Source organism: Delphinapterus leucas, unplaced genomic scaffold, assembly GCF_059928025.1.
Source record: "Delphinapterus leucas isolate spDelLeu-1000000601 "Yukka" unplaced genomic scaffold, BTC_Dleu_Yukka2 spDelLeu_asBTCV2_sq25, whole genome shotgun sequence".
Lineage (NCBI taxonomy): Eukaryota > Metazoa > Chordata > Mammalia > Artiodactyla > Monodontidae > Delphinapterus > Delphinapterus leucas.
Window position 1 is genome coordinate 11,184,019 of NW_028322234.1, and position 24,217 is coordinate 11,208,235.

The window sequence follows — 24,217 nt, forward strand, 5'->3', positions numbered from 1 at the left end:
GTTTACTGCCAGTCCTAGGAAGACCTAGGCTTGGGGGACAGTGTCATGGATTTGAGGTCCTGCTTCCTAAAATTTTTAAAAATTCGAAAGAGAATGGGTGCCGCCTGGGAAGAAAACAGGGACTGGGGACACCACAGACCACAGCTCCTCCCACGCACGAACCCTGGAAACCGAGTCACGACTGTCCCCTGAGGACCCTCCCCAAGGTCACCGTACAATCTGGGCGACTCGGGGGGCTGCGGGCGCACAGCTACCCAGGAGCCGAAGTCGCGGCGCGAAGCGACGGGACAGGACTCCCGGGGTCCCGGCTGCCGGCCCCGCCCCCACTAGCAACACGGAGGGGACTGAGGTCCGAGCGGCGCCCCCGGCCCACGCGAGTTCGCAGACTCCAGAGTTGACTGCAGGGAGGCCAGCGTCCCGCCACGGCAGGTTCCGACTCAATACCCCCTCCCCGTCCTGGGACACATGACCCCGCACACTCACCATTTCCCCACTTCTGGGGTCCCCGGCGTCCTCCCTTCCACTCCCGCGGCCCGGGTAGGTCAAGGCGCAACTCACGGTCCAGCAGAGACACCTGAGGCGCTTAAGTGCCGGTAAGCCGCGACCCCGGCGCATCCACAAGGCGTAGCGATGTCCACGCCCAGCCGAGCGTCGCCCCACCCACCTGCCCTTGATGTGCCCCCTAGAGGACTGTTCGCAAGGACCCCCTCTCACCACCACCACCACCCCGCCCCCAGAGTTAACAGCAGGTGGAGGTCACGTGGACAAGCAGACCCGGCTTCCGCTCTGGCCCTCCAAGGATCTTTGCTTTCAACCAAATCCTGCTTCGGACCTGAATGGGGCACAGGTGTAAGCAGGTTACTCAAAGCTGTTTCTAGACGGACCGACGCTTTGAGGAGCAAGTCGGTTGCCAGGACCAGGCCAGACTGGAGCAGGAGGATCTCCTCTCACCAGTCACAAGCTATGAGACATGTTCATTAAATTCTTAGATGTACGGGTTTGGTTTTTGGTTTTTGTTTTTTTGCGGTACGCGGGCGTCTCACTGCTGTGGCCTCTCCCGTTGCGGAGCACAGGCTGCGGACGCGCAGGCTCAGCGGCCATGGCTCACGGGCCCAGCCGCTCCGCGGCATGTGGGATCCTCCCGGACCGGGGCACGAACCCGTGTCCCCTGCAACGGCAGGCGGACTCTCAACCACTGCCCCACCAGGGAAGCCCTAGATGTGTGTTTTACATTAGTTTTTCAGTGTGTTCTTAAAGCACTTTGAGAAGTAAACAACTGTAATAGCCCTACAGCAAAATTCCTCTTTTCACTGATAAAAGAAAAACAATAAATTATAAATGTCATATATGTCCCACAATATTATAATTGTTATAAATGTCCCACATTAAATTATAAATGTCCCACATCATATAAATGTGGGATGTACCCACAAACTATTAATATGCTTAAGAGATTGGATTGCAAACTCTTAATGCATTTAGCCATTTATTTGAAAGGCTTTGTTAAGATGCAACACATACTATACAATGGACCACTTTAAAATGTACAATGGACCACTTTAACATGTACAGTGCTGTGGTTTTCAGTATATTCATCACTATGGTCAATTTTATTTTTTTTATTTTTTTTTATTTTATTTTATTTTTTATTTTATTTTTGGCCACCACTGCGTGGCATGCGAGATGTTAGTTCCTCAGCCAGGGATGGAACCCGTGCCCCCTGCAGTGGAAATGTGGAGTCTTAACCACTGGACCACCAGGGAAGTCCCTGTGGTCAATTTTAGAACATTTCCATCATCTCAAAAAGAAACCCCTGTACCCTTGAGCTATCAGTATCTTCCCATTTTCCTCCTTCAGGCCCCAGGCAGTCACTTATCTCCTTTTTGTCTCTATAGATTTCAGTATTCACTGACTTCATATGAATGGAATTATGTAATATGTGGACTTTGTTGTTGGCTTCATTTACATAATTTTTTCAAGGGATATCCAGGTATCAATACTTCCTTTGTTTTTATGGCTGAATAATATTCCATTATATGGGCATAGCACATTTTCTTTATTCATCTGTTAATGGACATTTGGATTGTTACTACCTTTTGACTATTATGAAAAATGTTGCTATAAGCATCTGTAAAAAAAATTAATAAACATTTATTTGTTTAAATAAAACTTGTTTAATTAAACAAATTAATTAATTAGAGTCAGGAGAGCAGAAGGGGGAGCTCCCACACCCTGCAATCATAGCAGAGCCCAAGAGGAAGAAGAAAGACTCCTTTCTTGGCAAAGATTCAGTCAGTGAAAAACCGTAGACTGTTTACTATAACCCTCCCAAAGTCCTTATCCCTTCTGTAAAAGCATTCTCCTTCCCTTGCTCTGGGGAGACTTGCACACAGCTTGCGGTGGTTGCACACCCTGAATTGCAGCTCTCTGCTGATCCTGAATAAACCCATCTTTGCTGGAGAAAGAGCTGACAGTCTGTTTCAAATCAGTGCTGTCATGGACAAGTTTTTGGGTAAACGTGCTTTTATTTCACTCGGGCATATATGCCTGGGAGTGGAATTGATGGGTCATGTGGTAATTCTAGGTTTAAGTTCTGAGGAAATGCCAGACTGTTTTCCAAAGTGGCTGCATCATTTTGTATTCCCACCAGCAGTGTACGAGGGTTCCAATTCCTCCATATCCTCAAGTACGCTTATTCTTTCACTTTTGATTCTAGCCATTCTAGTGGGTATGGAGTTGTATCTTACGAGGTTTTTTTAACTGTTATAATTAACAGATAGCATTATATGAGTTTCAGCTGTACAACATGATGATCCCACATTCGTATATATTGCGATATGATCACCACAATAAGTCTAGTTAACCTCTCTTACCACACATAGTTACAAAAAAATTTTTATCTTGCAATGAGGACTTTAAAGCTCCACTCTTTCAGCAAGTTTCAAATCTGCAATACAGTATTTATTGACTACAGTTGCCATGCTGTACATAACATTCCCGTGACTTATTTTATAAATGGAAATTTGTATCTTTTGACCCCCTTCGTGCATTTTACCTAACCCCCACCCTCGTTGTGGTTTTGACTTGCATTTTCGTAATGTGTAATCGTGTTCAGAAATCTTCATATGTTCTTGACCATTAGTATAGCTTTCTTGGAAAAATGTCTGTTCAAGTGTTTTGCCACTTTTTAAAATATTTATTTATTTATTTATTTGGCTGCACCGGATCTTAGTTGTGGCATGCAGGATCTTTTAGTTGTGGCATGCGGAATCTTTAGTTGCATCATGCAAACTCTTAGCTGCGGCATGTGGGATCTAGTTCCCTGACCAGGGGTCGAACCCTGGCCCCCTGCACTGGGAGTGTGGAGTCTTAGCGACTGGACTACCAGGGAAGTCCCAAGTGTTTTGCCACTTTTAAACTGGGTTATCTGGCTTTCTAGTATTGATTTATAGGAGTTCTTTATTTACTCTTGATGCAAGTCCCTTATCAGATACATTATTTTCAAATTTTTATTCCATTCTGTGAGTAGTGTTTTCACTCTCTTGCTTTAAAACTTTATACTTTTAATTGTGATGACATACACATGCCATAAAATTTACATCTTAACTATTGCTAAGTGTACAGTTCAGCAGTGTGAAGTACATTGACTGTGGGAAACCAATCTCCAGAGCTGTTTTCATCGTGCAAAACTGAAACTCTATACCCAATTAAACAGCAACCCCCATTCACACCCTCCTCCAGCCCCCGAAACCATTCTATTTTCTGTCTCTATAAATTCGACTGCTCTAGGAACCTTATATAAATGGGATCATGAAGTATTTGTCCTTTTTGGACAGGCTTATTTTACTTACCATAATGTCCTCAAGGTTTACCTTTGTAGCAGGTGTCAGAATTTCCTTTCTCATTAAATCTGAATACTATTCTATTACATGTGTATACTACACCTTGTTGATCCATTCATCCCTTGATGAACACCTAAGTTGCTTCCACATTTTGGCTATTGTGAATAATGGTCCTATGAACAAATATACAAATATATGTCCATGTTTTGAATTCTTTGGGGTATATACCCAATGTAAGAATTGCTGGATCATATAGTACCTGTATAATTTCGGAGGAACTGCCATATTGTTTTCCATACAAGCAAAATGATTTTACAGGCCCACCAATAATGCACAAGGATTCTAATGGGTGTGTTCCCTTTCTTGATGGTGTCCTTTGGTGCACAAAATTTATTAATTTGGTGAAATCCAAAATATCTTTTTTTGCTGTTTCTGCTTTTGGTGTCATATCTAAGAATACTTTGCCAAATCCAAGGTCATGAATATTTCTGCCTATGTTTGTTAAGAGTATTGTAGTTTTACTTCTTATGTTTGGGTCTTTGTTCCATTTTTTGTAAATTGTGTGTGGTATGAAGTAAGCGTCTAACTTCTTTCCTTTGCATGTTGCTCTCCACTTGTCCCAGCACCGGGATTTTACACAAACCTTATCACAGGCCCACATCTACTTGACCTTCACAGAGTAAATTGTTCTTACCTCCATCCCATGTGGTAGAGGGGAGTCTCCTGGTCCCCAAACCAATGCCCAAGTTGGGTTTACCCAAATGAGTTGAAAATTTAGGGCTGCACAAAAACCTGAACATGGATATTTATCACAGCTTTATTCACAATTACCTAAACACAGAAGCAATTGAGATGTCCTTGGTGTAGATGAATGGATAAATAAACTGAGCTACCCCCAGACAATGGAATATTACACAGCAGTAAAAAGAAATGAGCTATCAAACCATTAAAAGACATGGAGGAAATTTAAATGCATATTACTAAATGAAAGAAACCAACCTGAAAAGGCTAAATACTGTATGCTTCCAACTATATACCATTCTGGAAAAGGCAAATCTATGAGACAATAAAAGATCAGTGGTTCAATGTTCATTGCAGCACTCTTTACAATAGCCAGGACATGGAAGCAACCTAAGTGTCTATCGACAGATGAATGGATAAAGAAGATGTGGTACATATATACAATGGAATATTACTCAGCCATGAAAAGAAATGAAATTGAGTTATATGTAGTGAGGTGGATGGACCTAGAATCTGTCATACAGAGTGAAGTAAGTCAGAAAGAGAAAAACAAATACCGTATGCTAACACATATATATGGAATCTAAAGAAAATAAAATAGTTCTGAAGAACTGAGGGGCAGGACAGGAATAAAGACACAGACGTAGAGAATGGACTTGAGGACACGGGGAGGGGGAAGGGTAAGCCGGGACAAAGTGAGAGAGTGGCATGGACTTATATACACTACCAAATGTAAAATAGATAACTAGTGGGAAGCAGCCACATAGCACAGGGCTCGCTGCTTTGTGACCACCTAGAGGGGTGGGATAGGGAGGGTGGGAGGGAGACTAAGCAGGAGGGGATATGGAGATATATGTATACATATAGCTGACTCACCCTGCTGTACAGCAGAAACTAAAACAACATTGTAAAGCAATTGTACTCCAATAAAGATGTTAAAAAAAAAAGATCAGTGGTTGACAGGGGTAGGGTTGAGGGAGAGAAAAATAGGCAGAGCACAGAGGATTTATAGGGCCGTGAAACGATTCTGTATGATACCATAATGGTGGATGCATGTCATTATGCATTTGTCAAAATCCATAGCACGTACAACACCAAGAGTGAACTCTAATGTAAACTACAGACTTGTGCGTGATAGTGTTGTGTCGACGACGTGGGTTCATTGATGGTAACAAATATACCACTGTGGTGCACACTGAGAAGGGGGGAGGAGCACATGTGGGAGGAGCAGGGGCACATGGAAACTCTTGATTTCCGTTCAATTTTGCAGTGAACCTTAAACTACTCTAAACAATAAAGTCTATGAAAAACAACAAAAACCCAGGTCCAGAGAGCTTTACTGCTGAATTCTACCAAACATTTAGAGAATTAATACCAAGTCTTCACAAACTCTTCCAAAAGATAAAAGAAGAGTGAGCACTTCTCAACTCATTCTACAAAACCAGTATTACATTGATAACAAAATCAGACTAAGATTACACACCGATTTCTTATAAATATGGATATAAAAATGTTCAACAAAGTACCAGACAACTTAATTCAGGGACATATAAAAGAATTATACATGACTAGGGCTTCCCTGGTGACGCAGTGGTTGAGAATCTGCCTGCCAATGCAGGGGACAGGGGTTCGAGCCCTGGTCTCGGAAGATTCTACATGCCGTGGAGCAACTGGGCCCGCCAGCCACAACTGCTGAGCCTGCGTGTCTGGAGCTTGTGCTCCACAACAAGAGAGGCCGCGACAGTGAGAGGCCCGCGCACCGCGATGAAGAGTTGCCCCCGTTCGCCACAACTAGAGAAAGCCCTTGCACAGAAACAAAGACCCAACACAGCCAAAAATATATATATTAAAAAAAAAGAATTATACATGACTAGGTAGGTTTTATTCCAGGTATGCAAGGTTGATTTAACATCCCAAGATCAACTATTATAATACATCATATCAATAGAATAACAAAAATCCCATGATCATCTCCATAGACACAGAAAAAGCCTGTGACAAAATCCAACACTGTCTCATGACGAAAACATGCAGCAAACTTTTTTTTTTTTTTGGCCGCACGGCACATCATGTGGGACCTTAGTTCCCCAACCAGGGATTGAGCCCACACCCCCTGCTGTGGAAGGGCGTAGTCTTAACCGTTGGACCACCAGGGAAGTCCCTGCAGCAAACTGTTAACAGAAGGGAACCTCCTCAAGCTGACAAGAGACAGCTATGAAAAACCCACAGCTAAGATCACACTTAATGGTGATAGACAGGATGCTTTTCCTTACAAGAACAAAAACAGAACAAGAATGTCCACTCTTTTTTTTTTTTCCACACACACACACACACAGTATTTTATTTTTACAAGAGATAAATAAACTGACACCAAGCATTGTAAATGGATGACCACAACAAAAGCAACAATGATTGCAATTACCAAACACAAAACACACTCATACTATGTCTTAATATTGAGAATGTCCACTCTTGCTGCTTTTGTTGAACATATCAGATGTTTTATCATTATTTATCATAAGTAGACTAGGAAAAAATAAAAGGCATCCAGATTGGAAAGGAAGAAGTAAAATTATCTCTATTCACAGATGACATGATATTGTACATAGAAAATCCTAAGGAATCTGCTAAAAAACTATTATAACTAATAAATGAGTTCAGCAAGGTTGGAGGGACAAAATTAATATACAAAAATCAACTGTATTTCTATATGCTTGCAATAAAATAGTTTAAAATAAAATGAAGAAAACAAATTCATTTACAACACCCAAATGCTAAAACACATAGGAATAAATTTAACAAAAGAAGTGCAAAACTTATACTCTTAAAAGTACAAAACACTGGGACTTCCCTGGTGGTGCAGTGGTTAAGAATCTGTCTGCCAATGCAGGGAACACGGGTTCGAGCCCTGGTCCGGGAAGATCCCACATGCCGCAGAGCAACTAAGCCCATGTGCCACAACTACTGAGCCTGTGCTCTAGAGCCCACAATCCACAACTACTGAGCCCACGCACCACAACTACTGAAGCCCACATGCCTAGAGCCCGTGCTCCACAATAAGAGAAGCCACCACAATGAGAAGCCCGTGCACCACAATGAAGAGTAGCCCCCACTCACCGCAACTAGAGAAAGCCCACATGCAGCAACGAAGACCCAACACAGCCAAAAATAAAATAAATAAAAAATAAATTTATTTAAAGAAAAACAAACAAAAAAAAACCCTATCAGTGAGTGGCAAGTGAAAACAAGCTCAGGGCTCCCACTGATTCTGCATTATGGTGAGTTGTATGATTATTCCATTATACATTACAATGTAATAATAATAGAAATAAAGTGTGCAATAAGTGTAATGTCCTTGAATCATCCCAAAACTATACCCCTCCCCCACCCCATCCATGGAAAAATTGTCTTCCACGAAACTGGTCCCTGGTGCCAAAAAGGTTGGGGACCACTCCTCTAGAGAACCCCAAAGATGACCGAGGAGACAAAAGGAAGGACACCAGAGAAAAGTTCAACCTCTGACACTTGCAGGTACAGCAAACAGTAAACAGAGACTAGCCAGATAAACTGAAAATATCACACTAAAGGCTCATTATCTTAGTTCCTTTGTCTCTGCACATCATGTCTGGCTTCCAACAAAAAATTACAAGGCATACTAAGAGACTTAATCTTGGAAAAAATCAGAAGAGAAATAAAACACACCTTGGTTATGGAGAAAGAAGGATAAATATTAAATCAGACTTCTTCTCAGAAATCATACAAAAAGAAAAGTTTGTGTTGAAGATTAAAAAACACCCACGAAGAGGTCTGTGTTGAGCAAAATTATCTTTCAAAAGTGAGAGAGAAATAAAGACTTCCTGAGACAAACAAAAGTTGAGGGAATTTGTCACCAGTACACCTGCTTTGCAAGAAATGTTAATAAATGAATCACAAACAAGGAAAATGAAAAAGAAAGGTAGAGCATTAGAGAATGAATAACTGAAGGGAAAACAAAATCATTTGTTTTTCATACTCTTAATTAATCTCAAAAATAACAGTATGTTGAAAATAATAGCAACATTGTTTTCAGTAATTATAGATTATGGATAAGTGAAATGAATGAAAGCAATGTTATAAGGGTAGGGAAGGGGTAATTGGGACCTCTGTTATGAGGAAGTTATACAACCAGTGAAGTATTACAGTGTTCCCTGAAAGAGTACATAGGTTAATTGTAAATATACGCTGCAAATGCAAGGGCAACCACTAAAAAAGGTGTTTTTCTTAAAAGCATAATTGATATGCCAAAAGAGGAGGAAAAAAAAACAGAATCAGGTAAAAAGCTCAATTAAAGCCAGAGTGCAGGAAAAAAAGGTGGAAGACAAAAGAGAAACAAAGAACAAGCACAACAAATACAAACTAGTAAGAGGGACTTCGTTGGTATTCCAGTGGTTAAGACTCCATGCTCGTTATGCAGGAGGCCTGGGGCTGATCCCTGGTCAGGGAACTGGATCCCACATGCATGCGGAAACTAAAAGGAGCCCACATGCCGCAACTAAAGGAGCCCATATGCCACAACTAAAGAAGCCCACATGCTGCAACTAAAGAAGCCCACATGCCACAACTAAAGATCCCGCATGCCACAATAAAGATCCCACGTACCACAACTAAGACCTGGCACAGCCAAATAAATAAATAAATATATTTTTTAAAACAGGAAACAGTAAGAGTGTGGTAAATATTAATCTGGCTATATGTATAATTATTTTAAATGTCAATGGTGTCAATATAAGAACTGAAAGACAGATACCATCATAGGGTTTTAAAAAATAACAACTACTGGGCTTCCCTGGTGGCGCAGTGGTTGAGAGTCCACCTGCTGATGCAGGGGACACGGGTTCGTGCCCCAGTCAGGGAAGATCCCACATGCTGCGGAGCAGCTGGGCCCATGAGCCATGGACGCTGAGCATGCGCGTCTGGAGCCTGTGCTCCGCAATGGAAGAGGCCACAACAGTGAGAGGCCCACGTACCACAAAAATAAAATAACAACTTATTGAATGTTGTCCATAAAGAAGCCACTTTAGGAGAAACTGACAGTAAAACAATAATAGTCAGGAACTTTAACATCCCACTTACATCAAGAGAAATCATCCAGACAGAAAATCATTAAGGAAACACTGGCCTTAAATGACACATTAGACCAGATAGCCTTAATTGATATATAGAAAGCATTCCATATGAAAACAGCAGAATACACATTCTTTTCAAGTGCAAGTGGAAAAGATAATTTCAGGATAGATCACATGCTAGGCCACAGAACAAACCTCAGTAAATTTAAGAAAACTGAAATCATATCAAGCATCTTTTCCAACCACAATGCTGTGAGACTAGAAATCAGCTACAAGGAAAAAACTGCAAAAATACACAAACACGTGGAGGCTAAACAATATGCTACTAAACAACCAATGGACTGCCAAAAAAATCAAGGGGGAAATCAAAAAATACCCAGAAACAAATGAAAACAAAAACAGGATGATCCAAAACCTATGGGATGCAGGAAAAGCAGTCCTAAGAGAGTTTATAGCAATACAAGATTACCTCAGGAAACAAGAAAAATCTCAAATAAACAATCTAATCTTACACCTAAAGAAACTAGAGAAAGAAAAACAAAACCCAAAGTTAGTAGAAGGAAAGAAATAATAAAGATCAGAGCAGAAATAAATGAAATAGAGACCAAACAACGACAACAAAAACAGAAAAGGTCAATGAAACTAAAACCTGGTTCTTTGAAAATATAAGCAAAACTTCAGTCAGGCTCATGAAGAGAAAAAGGGAGAAGGCCCAAAATAATAAAATCAACCAGCACCACAGAAATACAAAGGATCATAACAGACTACTGTGAACAACGATATATGCCAATAAAATGGACAACCTGTAAGAAATGGATGAATTTTTGGAAGAGTACATTCTCCCAAGACTGAACCAGGAAGAAATAGAAAATATGAACAAATTACCAGTAATGAAATTGAATCAGTAATAATAAGTTTTAAAAACTCCCAGCAAACAGAAGTCCAGGACCAGATGGCTTCACAGGTGAATTCTACCAAACATTTAGAGCACAGTTAATACCTATCCTTCTCAAACTATTCAAAAGTGCAGAGGAAAGAACACTCCTGAACTCACTCTATGAGGCCACCATCACCCTGATACCAAAACCAGACAATGATATCACACAAAAAGAAAATTACAGGCCAATTTCACTGAAGAACATAGATGCAAAAATCCTCAGCAAAATACTAGCAAGCCAAATTCAACAATACATTAAAAGGATCATACACCATGATCAAGTGGGATTTATCACAGGGATGCAAAGATGCTTCAGTATATGCAAATCAGTCAATGTGATACACCACGTTAACAAACTGAAGAATAAAAACCATATGATCATCTCAATAGATGCAGAAAAATCTTTTGACAAAATTCAACACCAATTTATGATAAAAACTCTCCAGAAAGTGGGCCTAGAGAGAACCTATCTTAACATAATAAAGGCCATATAAGACAAATCCACAGCTAACATCATTCTCAATGGTGAAAAGCTGAAAGCATTTCATCTAAGATCAGGAACAAGACAAAGACCACTCTCCTCACTTCTATTCAACATACTTTTGGAAGTCCTAGCCACGGCAATCAGAGAAGAAAAGGAAATAAAAAGAATCCAAACTGGAAAAAAAGTAGGAAAACTTTCACTGTGTGCAGATGACATGATACTATACATAGAAAATCCTAAGGATGCTCCCAGAAAACTACTAGAGCTCATCAATGATTTTGGTAAAGTTGCAGGACACAAAATTAATATACAGAAATCTCTTGCATTCCTATACACTAACCAGAAAATATCAGAAAGAGAAAGTGAGGAAACAATCCCGTCTAGCATCACCTCAAAAGAATAAAATACCTAGGAATAAACCTACCTAAGGAGGCAAAAGACCTGTACCCTGAAAACTATAAGATGCTGATGAAAGAAATCAAAGATGACACAAACAGATGGAAAGATATACCATGTTCTTGGACTGAAAGAATGAATATTGTTAAAATGACTATACTACCCAAGGCAATCTACAGATTCAATGCAATCCTTATCAAGTTACCAATGACATTTTTCACAGAACTAGAACAAAAAATTTTTAAATATGTATGGAAATACAAAACACCTCCAACAGCCAAAGCAATCCTGAGAAAGAAAAAGGGAGCTGGAGGAATCAGGCTTCCTGACTTCGGACTATACTACAAAGCTACAGTAATCAAAACAGTATGTCACTGGCACAAAAACAGAAATATAGATCAATGGAACAGGACAGAAAGCCCAGAAATACCCACAAACCTATGGTCAGTTAATCTACAACAAAGGAGGCAAGAATATACAATGGAGAAAAGACAGTCTCTTCAATAAGTGGTGCTGGGAAAACTGGACAGCTACATATAAAAGAATGAAATTAGAACATTCTCTAACACCATATACAAAAATAAACTCAAAATGGATTAAACACCTAAATTTAAGACTGGATATCAAACACTCCTAGAGGAAAATTTAAGCAGAACACTATTTGACATATATCGTAGTAATATCTTTTGGACTTGCCTCCTAAAGCAAAGGAAATAAAAGCAAATATAAACAAATGGGACCTAATTAAAAGCTTTCGCACAGCAAAGGAGACCACTGACAAAATGTAAAGACAACATACTGAAAGGGAGAAAATATTTGCAAATGATATGACCAATAAGGGGTTTGTATCCAACAAATATAAACAGTTCATACAACTCAACATCAAAAAAATTAAAAACCTGACTTAAAAATGAGCAGAAGAGGGATTTCCCTGGTGGTCCAGTGGGTAAGACTCCATGCTCCCGATGCAGGGGGTCTGGGTTCAATACCTCGCCAGCAAACTAAATCCCACATGCATGCCGCAACTAAGAAGCCCATATGCTGCAACTATGAGGCTGCATGCCACAACTAAAAGATTCTGCATGCCGCAGTGAAGATCCTGCATGCTGCAACAAAGACCTGGAAAAGCCAAAATAAATAAATAACTATTTCAAAAATAACTTAATTAAAATTTCTAAAAAAAATGAGCAGAAGAACTGAATAGACATATTTCCAAAGAGGACATGCAGATGGCCAACAGGCACACGAAAAGATATTCATCATTGCTAATCATCAGAGAAATGCAAATCAAAACCACAATGAGCTATCACCTCACACCATCAGAATGGCTATCATCATGAAGAACACAAACAACAAATGTGGAGAGGATGAGGAGAAAAGGGAACCATTCTACACTGTTAATAGGAATGTAAATTGGTGCACCCACTGTGGAAAACAGTATGGAAGTGTCTCAAAACACTAAAAATAGAACTACCATGTGACCCAGCAATTCCATTGCTGGGTACATATCCCAAAAAACAAAAAACACTAATTCAAAAAGACACATGCACCTCAACGTTCATAGCATTATTTACAATTGTTAAGATATGGAAGCAACTTAAGTGTCCGTCAACAGATGAATGAATAAAGAAAATGTTGTGTATATATATATATATATATATATATATATAATGAAATACTACTCAGCCATAAAAAAGAACACAAAACGAAATTTTGCCATTAGCAGCAACATGGATGGACTTGGAGGGCATTATACTAAGTGAAATAAGTCAGACAGAGAAAGACAAATACCATATTATATCACTTATATGTGGATTCTAAAAACTACAACAAACTAGTGAATAAAACAAAAAAGAAGTAGACTCACAGATATAGAGAACAAACTAATGTTTACCAGTGGGGAGAGAGAAGAGGGGAGGGGCAATATAGGGGTAGGGAATTAAGAAGTACAAACTATTCTACATAAAATAAGCTACAAAGATATATTGTACAACATGGGGAATATAGCCAATATTTTATAATAACTATAAATGAGGTATAACCTTTAAATATTGTGAATCACTATATTGTACAACTGTAATTTATATAATATCATACTCAACTATACTTCAATTTTAAAAACTCAGCAACAAGACAACCACCCCAATTAAAAATGGGCAAAACTTCTGAACACACATTTCACCAAAAAAGATATGTAGGTGGCAAATACACATACAAATGATGCTCAACACCACATACCATTAAGGAATTGCAACTAAAACAAAGTGAAATACCAGTAGACACTTATTAGAATGGCTAAAATTCAAAACACTGAGAACGCCATATGATGGAGATGTGAAGCAACAGGAAATCTCATTCATTACTGGTGAGAATGGAGGATGACATGCCTAAGGTGGAAAACAGGCAGTCTCTTTCAAAACTAAATATACTCTTAATACTCTAAATGTTTATATAAGCTTTATTTCTATCTGGCAAGACTTAGAGGTCACAAAGATATCCTTCAATAGGCAAACAGATAAACAATTAGTGGTGAAAATATCCATATGATGAAATATTATTCTGTGATAAAAAGAAATGAGTGATAAAAAGGCAGGATAAGACAAAGGAAACTTAAAACCATATTGTTAAGTGAAAGAAGCCAATCTGACAAGGCTACAAAATTCCAAGTATATGACGTTCTGGAAAAGACAAAAATATAGACCATAAAAAGATCTTTGGTTGCCAGGAATTTAGGGGTGGGGTGGACAAATGAATGAATAGGTAGAGCACAGGGAGTTTTAGGGCAGAGAAAGTATTCTGTATGTTACTGAAGTGATGAACACATGTCATTGTACATCTGCCAAGAACCATAGATTATATAACACAAAGAATCAACTCTAAGGTAAGTGTGGACTTTAATGCATCAATATGGTTGAATCAATTATAACAGGCATACACAGTAATACAGATATAAAAAATAAGGTTAACGGCATGAAGGCAGAGAGATTATATGTGAACTCTGTATTTTCTCAAGTTTTCTGGAAAATAAAAACTCCTCTTTAAAAAGTAGTCTAGGGAATTCCCTAGCACTCCAGTGGTTGGGACTCTGCACCTCCACTGCCAAGGGCCCAGGTTAAATCCCTGGTCGGGGAACTAAGATCCCACAGGCCACACGGTGCAGCTGAAAAAATAATAAAATAAAATAATAAATAAATAAATAAAAAGTAGTCTATTAGAAAAAAGAAAAGATTAAAACTTTTTTGCGGACCTCTCACTCCGGACGCGCACGCTCAGTGGCCATGGCTCATGGGCCTAGCCGCTCCACGGCATGTGGGAGCTTCCCGGACCGGGGCACGAACCCGTGTCCCCTGCATTGGCAGGCGGACTCCCAACAACTGCGCCACCAAGGAAGCCCAAAACTTAACCTTTTCTTAATTCAAAAAGATACATGCACCCCAATGTTCATAGCAACATTATTTACAACAGCCAAGACATGGAAGCAATCTAAGTGTCCATCAACAGATGAATGTATAAAGAAGATGTCGTACATATGGAATACTACTCAGCCATAAATAAGAATGAACTGATGCCATGTGCAGCAACATGGATGGACCTAGAGATTGTCATACTAAGTAGGCCAGACAGAGAAAGACAAATATCATATGTTATCACTTACATGCGGAATCTTAAAAAAATGATACAAATGAACTTATTTACAAAACAGAAACAGAGTCACAGACATAGAAAACAAACTTCTGGTTACCAAAGGGGGAAAGGGGAGGGGGATAAATTAGGAGTTTGGGATTGAAATATACACACTACTGTATATAAAAGATAATTAACAAGGACCTAGTGAACAGCACAGGGAACTATACTCAATATCTTGTAATAACCTATAATGGAAGAAAATGTAAAAAAAGAATATATAACTGAATCACTTTGCTGTATACCTGAAACACAACACTGTAAATCAACTATATTTCAATTAAAAATTTAAGTAGTCTATTAGAAAAAAAGAAAAGACTAAAACAGACACATTAATATCCACCAGTGATCACTGATGACTGAAACAGGCCATCGTTCATTTAACTGATTTGAACTTTAGCCATCATGGTGTGCTATGAGGCCTGCAGGCCAAGACTGGGAAGGGAGGTGAAAGTTCCGTCGAATGCCTTTTCCGAGAGCCCAGCCCCGTGTCTCCTGAGAAGTGAAATGAGTGCCTTGCTTATTGCCATCCGTGTCTAGAACTCCAACATGGATGAGGAGCGTGCTGGTGGGTGAAGCCTTGTATTGCAGAGTCAGTATACATGCAGACAAGTGTTACCTTGATTTATATGGTGGGTATCTATGAAGTAAGAGATTCCCAGAGTTCTTTTATCACAAAGGGGGAACTCTTAGACAATCATCTAGGAATCGGTAAACATGTCCAGACGGGCCAGCTGTTGGCCAATGCTCAGATGACAGCCTGATGTTTGGTCAGCTGTGTGACCCTTGGATCCAGTCTTTTATCAGGGACATCCAAGTTAAGGGATGAAAGCAGCAGCTCTTCATCCCTACTGAGCTCCATCATGTAGGACTGTGGCCATGTCACCCATAAAGTATACAAAGTCCTCATTGCTTTTCTTTATTTTTTCAAAGATTTTTTAAAATTTTTATTGGAGTATACTTGCTTTACAATGTTGTGTTAGTTTCTGCTGTACAGCAAAAAGTGAATCAGTTATACATATACATATATCCCCTCTTTTTTAGATTTCCTTCCTATTTATGTCACCACAGAGTATTGAGTAGGGTTCCCTGTGCTATACAGTAGGTTCTTATTAGTTATTATTTTATACATAGTAGTGTATATATGTCAATCTCAATCTCCCAATTCATCCCACCCCCCCCTTCCCCCCTTGGTAACCATAAGTTTGTTCTCTACATCTGTGACTCTGTTTCTGCTTTGCCAATAAGTTCATCTGTACCATTTTTCTGGATTCCACATAGAAGCGATATTATACGGTATTTGTTTTTCTCTTTCTGACTTACTTCACTCTGTATGACAATCTGTAGGTCTATCCACGTCTCTGCAAATGGCACTATTTCATTCCTTCTTATAGCTGAGTAATATCCCATTATATATATGTACCACATCTTCTTTATCCATTCCTCTGTCGATGGACATTTAGGTTGCTTCCATGTCCTGGCTATTGCAAATACTGCTGCACCTCACTGCTTTTCATTCAGTTAATCCCAAGGAGCTCCCCAGGGAGCCTAGCAGTCTGGGGAACGGGTGACCTCCTTCAGCATCACGGTACCTGGCAAGGGACTGAGGAGAGGGGAGGCCACCCGCTCTTGCAGGGAGGAATACGGAGGGCCCAGGTTTGGCTCTATTATGTTGCAAGGAGGTGTCGGTAGCCGTGCTGAGCTCATGGGGTGCTGTTTCCAGATACCAAGGCATAATGAGCAGCCGGGTGGAGGGTCACATGATCAGGGCCTGGGAGAGCCTCTGTTTTCGGGAAAGCACAGTACCTGGTGGAAATGCAGCTCTAATGACATATAGTGTGGGGCAGAGGAGGGCAATTCTTTGCATCAAAAACCTGTGGACAGGGGCTTCCCTGGTGGCGCAGTGGTTGAGAGTCCGCCTGCCGATGCAGGGGACACAGGTTTGTGCCCCGGTCCGGGAAGATCCCACATGCCGCGGAGCGGCTAGGCCTGTGAGCCATGGCTGCTGAGCCTGCACATCCGGAGCCTGTGCTGCGCAACAGGAGAGGCCGCAACAGTGAGAGGCCCATGTACCGCAAAAAAAAAAAAAAAAAAGAAAGAAAAGATAAAACCTATGGGCAGGGCTTCCCTGGTGGCACAGACCGCCTGCCAATGCACGGGACACGGGTTTGATCCCTGGTCCGGGAAGATTCCACATGCCACGGAGCAACAAAGCCCGTGCACCGCAACTGCTGAGCCCACGTGCTGCAACTACTGAAGCTTGTGCACCTAGAGCCCATGCTCCACAACAGGAGAGGCCAACGCAATGAGAAGCCTGCACACAACGAAGAGTAGCCCCCGCTCGCCACAACTAGAGAGAGCCCTCATGCAGCAACAAAGACGTAAGGCAGCCAAAAATAAATAAATAAAATTTTTAAAAAACCTATGGACAGGGGAACTTCCCTGGTGGTGCAGTGGTTAAGACTTCACGCTCCCAATGCATGAAGCCTGGGTTCAATCCCTGGTCAGGGAACTAGATCCCACATGCATGCTGCAACTAAGAGTTCACATGGCACAACAAAGGAGCCTGCCTGCCACAACTAAGACCCGGCACAACCAACCAAATAAAGAATTAAATAAATCCTATGGACAGGGACTTCCCTGGAGATTCAGAGGTTAAGATTTCGCCTTCCAATGCAGGGGGTGCGGGTTCAATCCCTGGTCGGGGAGCTAAGATCCCACGTGCTTAGCAGCCAAAACACCAAAACAGAAAACAGAAGCAATACTGTAACAAATTCAATAAAGACTTTAAAAATGGTCATCAAAAAAAAATCTTTAAAAAAAAAAGCCTATGGACAACTTAAGGCCACGATGCGTAACTCAAGGAGGCATGAGAGAAGTTGCTACACCCTCTACAGTGAGTGCCTGCTGTGTGGCAATTTAAACACAGTAAAGACCCTTCTATGGTAGGGGTGCCCATTCAAGGTGGGCCAATTTGCAAGTAACAGCATGAACGGACTCAAGTAAAATTTGTAAACAAGAAATACGTTGCCTCTGAACATCAAAAGAACCAAGTACATGCTTTGGATGCTGAGAGGGACAAGAGCTATTGCTTACAGTGTCAGGGACGGAGAAGCCGTCTCATTAACAAAGAATTTTCAGGAGGGAGAAGCAGTCTCATTAATAAAGAATTCTCAGGAACTTAACCAGTGTTAGGGCCTCACATTACGTGTGGGGCAATGACCCATCCATTTTGGGAGGTACTCCTTTTTTCATTATTTCTCTTCCTGAATGAATGTCAAACCAGTGTCCTCAGAGGAGGATATCACTGGCGTCATGTCAGACCTGTGCTCCTGGAGCCAGGTAAATGTGGTTCAGATCCTGCCTGCAGAGACTGTGTGCAGAGGTAACTGTGCTGAGGTTCCCTGAGGATAACCAGGTAAAGGTGTATCATGTCCCTTCAGAGGCGGGACCATCTGCAGCTGAGAGGCTATTCACATAGGCACTGAACAGAACACACTTAGCCAAATCTGGGAGAGCAGGATATTTACCAGTTGCTGAGTGGATGGAGTCAGTAATTCCCATAATGTTGCAGACTGAGAATAGGGGTTTGTGCGGTGAGACCACAGCCTCCAGGTTGCAGTAATGCACTGTGAGGTGTCATTCATTCTCTCCAGGTTTAAGAACAGGACAAATTCCACTATTAAAGGAGAAGAACAGTGGATAATCACTTCTTCATTAAATAGGTGTTATACAATGGTTTTCAATCCTTCAAAGTCCTGTTTACTTTGGGACAGATTAAGTAACTTAATTGGGGGGGGGCGTGGTGGGGGTAAGGTCTGTGGAATCCCATTTCTGTCAAGACAATTTGGAAGTGCTAAAGACTTCATTTAAATGTAATTCATGTTGGTACAGCCACTATGGAGAACAGTATGGAGGTTCCCTTAAAAACTAAAAATAGAGCTACCATATGATCCAGCAATCCCACTCCTGGGCATATACCTGGAGAAAACCGTGGTCCAAAAGGATACATACACTCCAGTGTTCATTGCAGCACTGTTTACAATAGCCAAGACATGGAAGCAGCCTAAATGCCCATCCACAGACGAATGGATGAAGAAGATGTGGTACATATATACAGTGGACTGTTACTCAGCCATGAAAAGAATGAAATAATGCCATTTGCAGCGACACGGATGGACCTGGGGATTATCATACTAAGTGAAGTAAGTCAGACAGAGAAAGACAAACACCATATGATACTGCTTATATGTGGAATCTAAAAACATGATACCAATGAACTTATTTACAAAACAGAAATAGACTCACAGACATAGAAAACAAACGTATGGTGATCAAAGGGGAAAGGCAGGGGGGAGGGATAAATTGGGAGTTTGGGATTGACATATACAGTGTACTATATATAAAATAGATAACCAACAAGAACCTACTGTATAGCACAGGGAACACGGCTCAATACTCTGTAATCATCTAAGTGGGAAAAGAATTTGAGAAAAAATAGATATATGTATATGTATAACTGAATCACTTTGCTGTACACCTGAAACTAACACAACGTTGTAAATCAACTATAGTCCAATATAAAATATTTTTTTAATTTTTAAATAGAAATAAATATAATAGCAGAAATTTAAAATTTTTTAATAAATTTAATTCATGACTCGTTAGTGTAGAGTTTCCCTGCTTGGTATGGGGTATTTTAGGACACTGGGTATTATGACCATGGGGAATTTAGGCAAGACAGTAGTTTTCTGATGACTAAGGTGAGGCATACCTATTTGTCCCCCATAGTATATTCAGTAACTCCCCTAAGATGATCATGAGTACCTTGCTTAAATTTAGTGAGACCCCCATATGACTCTACTTTGAGACCTAGTATTGATTAATTGCTTGAAGATTTCTGAATTAGTGCATTACACCAGATGGCAAAATTAATTCAGAACCTATGTTGTAGAGGGCAAAAGCCAAGCAGTGTCCTTTTACCTTTTTTGTTGCGTAAAATCTTTTAGTATATGTTGGACTGCCAATTGGTCAAATTGTTTCAGTATTTTTTTTTTCTTTTGCTTCCTCCCTCCTTTCCTCCCCTGTTGTATTTTCATCACTGGATATACCTCAGGGGAAGAGGTGTCCTGTCTACCCTGGTGCTTATCATTTTTTCCCTCCAGAGAGCCTCACACCAGTGCCATTAGGGTTAGGGGTCTCCCCCATGACAACTGGTTGCTTCGTAGGGTTTAAGGACCCAGGACTTAGTTTGAGTTTGAACTAGTACCTTTGCCGGCCACAGAGGTGCCATGGTGTTGTCCCCTATAACCCCAAGAGTAGGATCTTTGTTGCAGTAGAGGCAGGGGCCACAGCAGCAGAGGTACCCAAGGGTCCTGGTGAGCCCCTAGAATTAGGAGGGTGAACTCAGCTGCCATCTACTGGCTGCCGTTCTCCCTCTCTTCTCTTTCTCCCTGTTTAAATGGCAGATGTTTCAGGAGCGGCCACCCCTTTTCCAGGGTATAGTCCCCCTCTGCCACCCAAACCCTGGCGGGTGTCAGGGCCAAACCAGCCTCTGTCATCGCTTCACTCTAACACTCAGATAAATCCGGCAAAGACATCAACACAGAACTACTTTAAGGAGAGCCCCGATCCCATACTCCTGCTCCTACAAGCTTTAGGAAGTCTCAAAACTGCCATCTCTGGCTGGCTGAACACAGAACTGAGTCCTGGTGGGGTCAACAATGCAACAAAGGGCAGCACAGCTCACAGCACGAGCTCCCCAGCACCCAGCAGCCCACAGCGCCGGCCCCCATCAGGGAGCAGAGCAGGTGAGCGAGTCAGAGCAGGAGAAGACAGACCCGTGGTGGGGTGGTCATGTCCGGACGTGCTGCTCACGGTGCCAACTGTTGTGGTCGCCTGCAGAGGTAGGGTTCCCTTGTTGAGGTTGATGCTGATGTGCACACACATGCACACACGCCAAAAGGGTAGGAAAAGGCTTACAACTCACACAATTGAGATCTCAGGAAAGGGCAGGGCTGGCCTCTCAAGCAGCTCAGAAACGGCTTCAGAAAACAAAGAGCGGAGCCTGGCCTGGATGTTCACTGTGGTTGAGGAGTGAGGCTAGGGCAAGTGTTCTGCACACAGGGGCCTGCGCGGGTGGAATCTCCTGCTCTAAGGGAGAGACCACCCAGGCTTTCTCATCAGCTTGTCCAGGTGGGGGCACGAGAGGAAGAGGGCGGGGTGAGGCTTAAGCTGTGAGCTGTCAAACGTCCAAAAATGGGGAGTCCAGTCCACACTGCCACTGCAGGGGCCCGGGGTTCAATCCCTGGCCCGGAATCTAGGATCCCACAAGCCACGCAGCCAAAAACAGAAAAAAATGGGGCGTCTGCTCATTACAAGCGCAAATGTGTAAGAACAGAATGCATTTGCAATTGCTTGTTTTTATATAAAGAAACACTTACAAGAAGCTCAAGAAATGATCAACACAGGTATTGGGGTGGCTGAAGCAAGAGCACTAGAGGCGCCCAGGATATGCTGGTGGGGAATCTTCTTAAGTTAGATTCTTATCTTACAGAGGTTTTTTAACCTTAACATGCATTATTAAAATAAACAGTACGTAATTTATTACCTACCCGATTATCTGTTAGCCTGTATTTTTAACTTACCTTTGCTTTTTAAAATTCATTAATTTTAACTTTTCTTCATAGGAAACCATTCTAAGATATAGTCCTTTAAACCTTAATGGTTATAAAAGCTTAAGCCATAAAAAAAACGAAAATTTTCAAATCTCTTCCTAACTAAACAAGAGGCTATTTTAAGCTACCTTAAACCCTTTCTGGAACAAGGTTGGGTATAAACAGTGAACTTTAAAAATGAAAAAAAATAACAGGAGGCATCAGAGTTTGTCCTTATATATCAAACTGGAGGGTCTTTGGGGGAATGGGTTGCATATTATAATGCACTAAAGGTTTGGGCCTAATCCCATAAACATAGCATGGTTCTCAAAGATTTAAGTAAGCTTTGAGTAGTTCTCCCCCCATCAATTAAAATGGAAATTCATTTGGCTTGGCAATAGTATAGCCTTTTAAATATCAAAATTCTCAGGGATATGCACATAGAAAACCTACTTGAAAAATTGAAAATGTACCTGAAAATTTAAATTCACCCATCTCACATCTTGAGGTTCTCTGCCCTAAAAGGAGCAAATATTCTATTTGTCTCCAGAATTTTCTCGTCCAACACACACTGTATGTTTCAGTCAACTTACATTCTCAAAGCCCAAGAAATTAAAAGTCTCACACACTCCCACAGGAAAAAAAATTATAAACTGCTAAGGGAAATCAGTTACAGGGCCCTAATAATCAACCGATAAAGGAATCAAGGGGAAAAATCACAAATATTCGAATCAGCTGAAATAAGCAGCCTGAGCCCCACAGTTTAGAAGCAAAAGCTACATTCTGAAAGTGAAACACCTTCCCAAGCTTTGGGCTCCAGACTCTCCTCGTTGAGATAGAACCGCCAGGCCAGGTCAGTCCCTGGAGAAGGAGGGTGGGAACACCAGAGCAGTCACAAGAATAAACTCTGGGAGCTCCGCCTGCCCTCCTCTCCCTGGGGAATAATGGAAAAAGCTTCCTCTCCCAGGCTTCCATTCTCACAATGAGGAAACTCTCACCCAAATTCAACTAAAGGTTCTGACCCAGAGAACTCCCAAATTCAAGACCCTTTGTCAGAAGACAGAATGCGTGACCTTCACAGATTTTCTCAATGGGCACAAATTACTTGGATCATGCCTAAGCTGTGGATGCAAAACTCCAACCTACATCTAGAAACAGGCACAAAGGGACTACAGTTACAGCCTCAAAAAGGGCATCACTCCACCCTGCCACCCCCATCGCAGGTGCATCCCCAGCTTTCCAGGGTTGGACCTTCTCTCAGTAGAAAGGGCTCCTTCTCAGCTGGGTGTGAGCAGGTAAGCATCTGCAGGGGGAGGCTTTCAGGAAGAACCAACTGGCCTTCAAGTCCTTCCCTTTGCAGCCTCAAGGCGGGGGCTTCGCTTAGAGACACTGACCTCAAACTCTGCTCCCAGCCAAGTTGCTCTGGACCAGCACTGACATTTTAAAAGCGACGAACCCACTGTTTGGAGAATGCAGTAAAGTCACTCAAAAGCAGTGTTTATGCGTAAAGGAGGGAAGAAATTTGCAAGGCTAGTTCAACGAGAAAACTCACAAATACCTATTCCCTTCAGAAATGAATATAACAGTTAATTATTATTTCCACAGCAAGAAACTGCTTGGAAAACAATCACATTTGAACACTTCTAAGTGTTGCGAGTCTAAGACCTGATATTCCACTTGAAAAGCCCCCAAAATAAGGACAGACTGTAATCAAGCAGGACCCTATGGGGTCTTCCGGAACACACCTCCTCCCCCCACCCCAGCCCCCGCGATGTCCTCCGCCTGCCTCTTGTCTGTAGAAAAACTTTAGCCTCCTAGGCCTTCCCAGAGTTCCAAAGAATAAATTTAATCAGAGAAGTGAGAAAATGCAGGAAAAAAGGACAACAGTCAAGCAATAGAAAATAATAATACTTTAGCCATTAAAGTCAAGAACCTTTAGTTCCTCCTCAAGGGCTATAGATAATATTCGCAGCCATGTCCTTTGAGCTGTTCTGCAGATACTGAAATCCTCACCAGGTGGAAGATGTTAACTGTATGCTGCCCACCAGCACCTAGATCCCAGAACAGCTGGAAACAGAAGGTCGGTGATGCTGACTCCCAATTACCTCACTGCCAACCAATCAGAAGAATGTGCACAAGCTGATCATACACCCCACAACACCCTCTCCCTCACCCCATCTGTAAAAATCTTTCCCTGAAAGCCTTTGGGGAGTTCAGGACTTTTCAGCACTAGCTATCTGGACTCCTTACTTGGTGCCCTGCAATAAATGCTGCACTTTCTTTCACCACATCCCAGGCTCAGTAGATTGGCTTTACTATGTGTGGGCGAGCGGCCCGAAGTTTGGCTCCTAACAAGACCTCAGAATATTTAT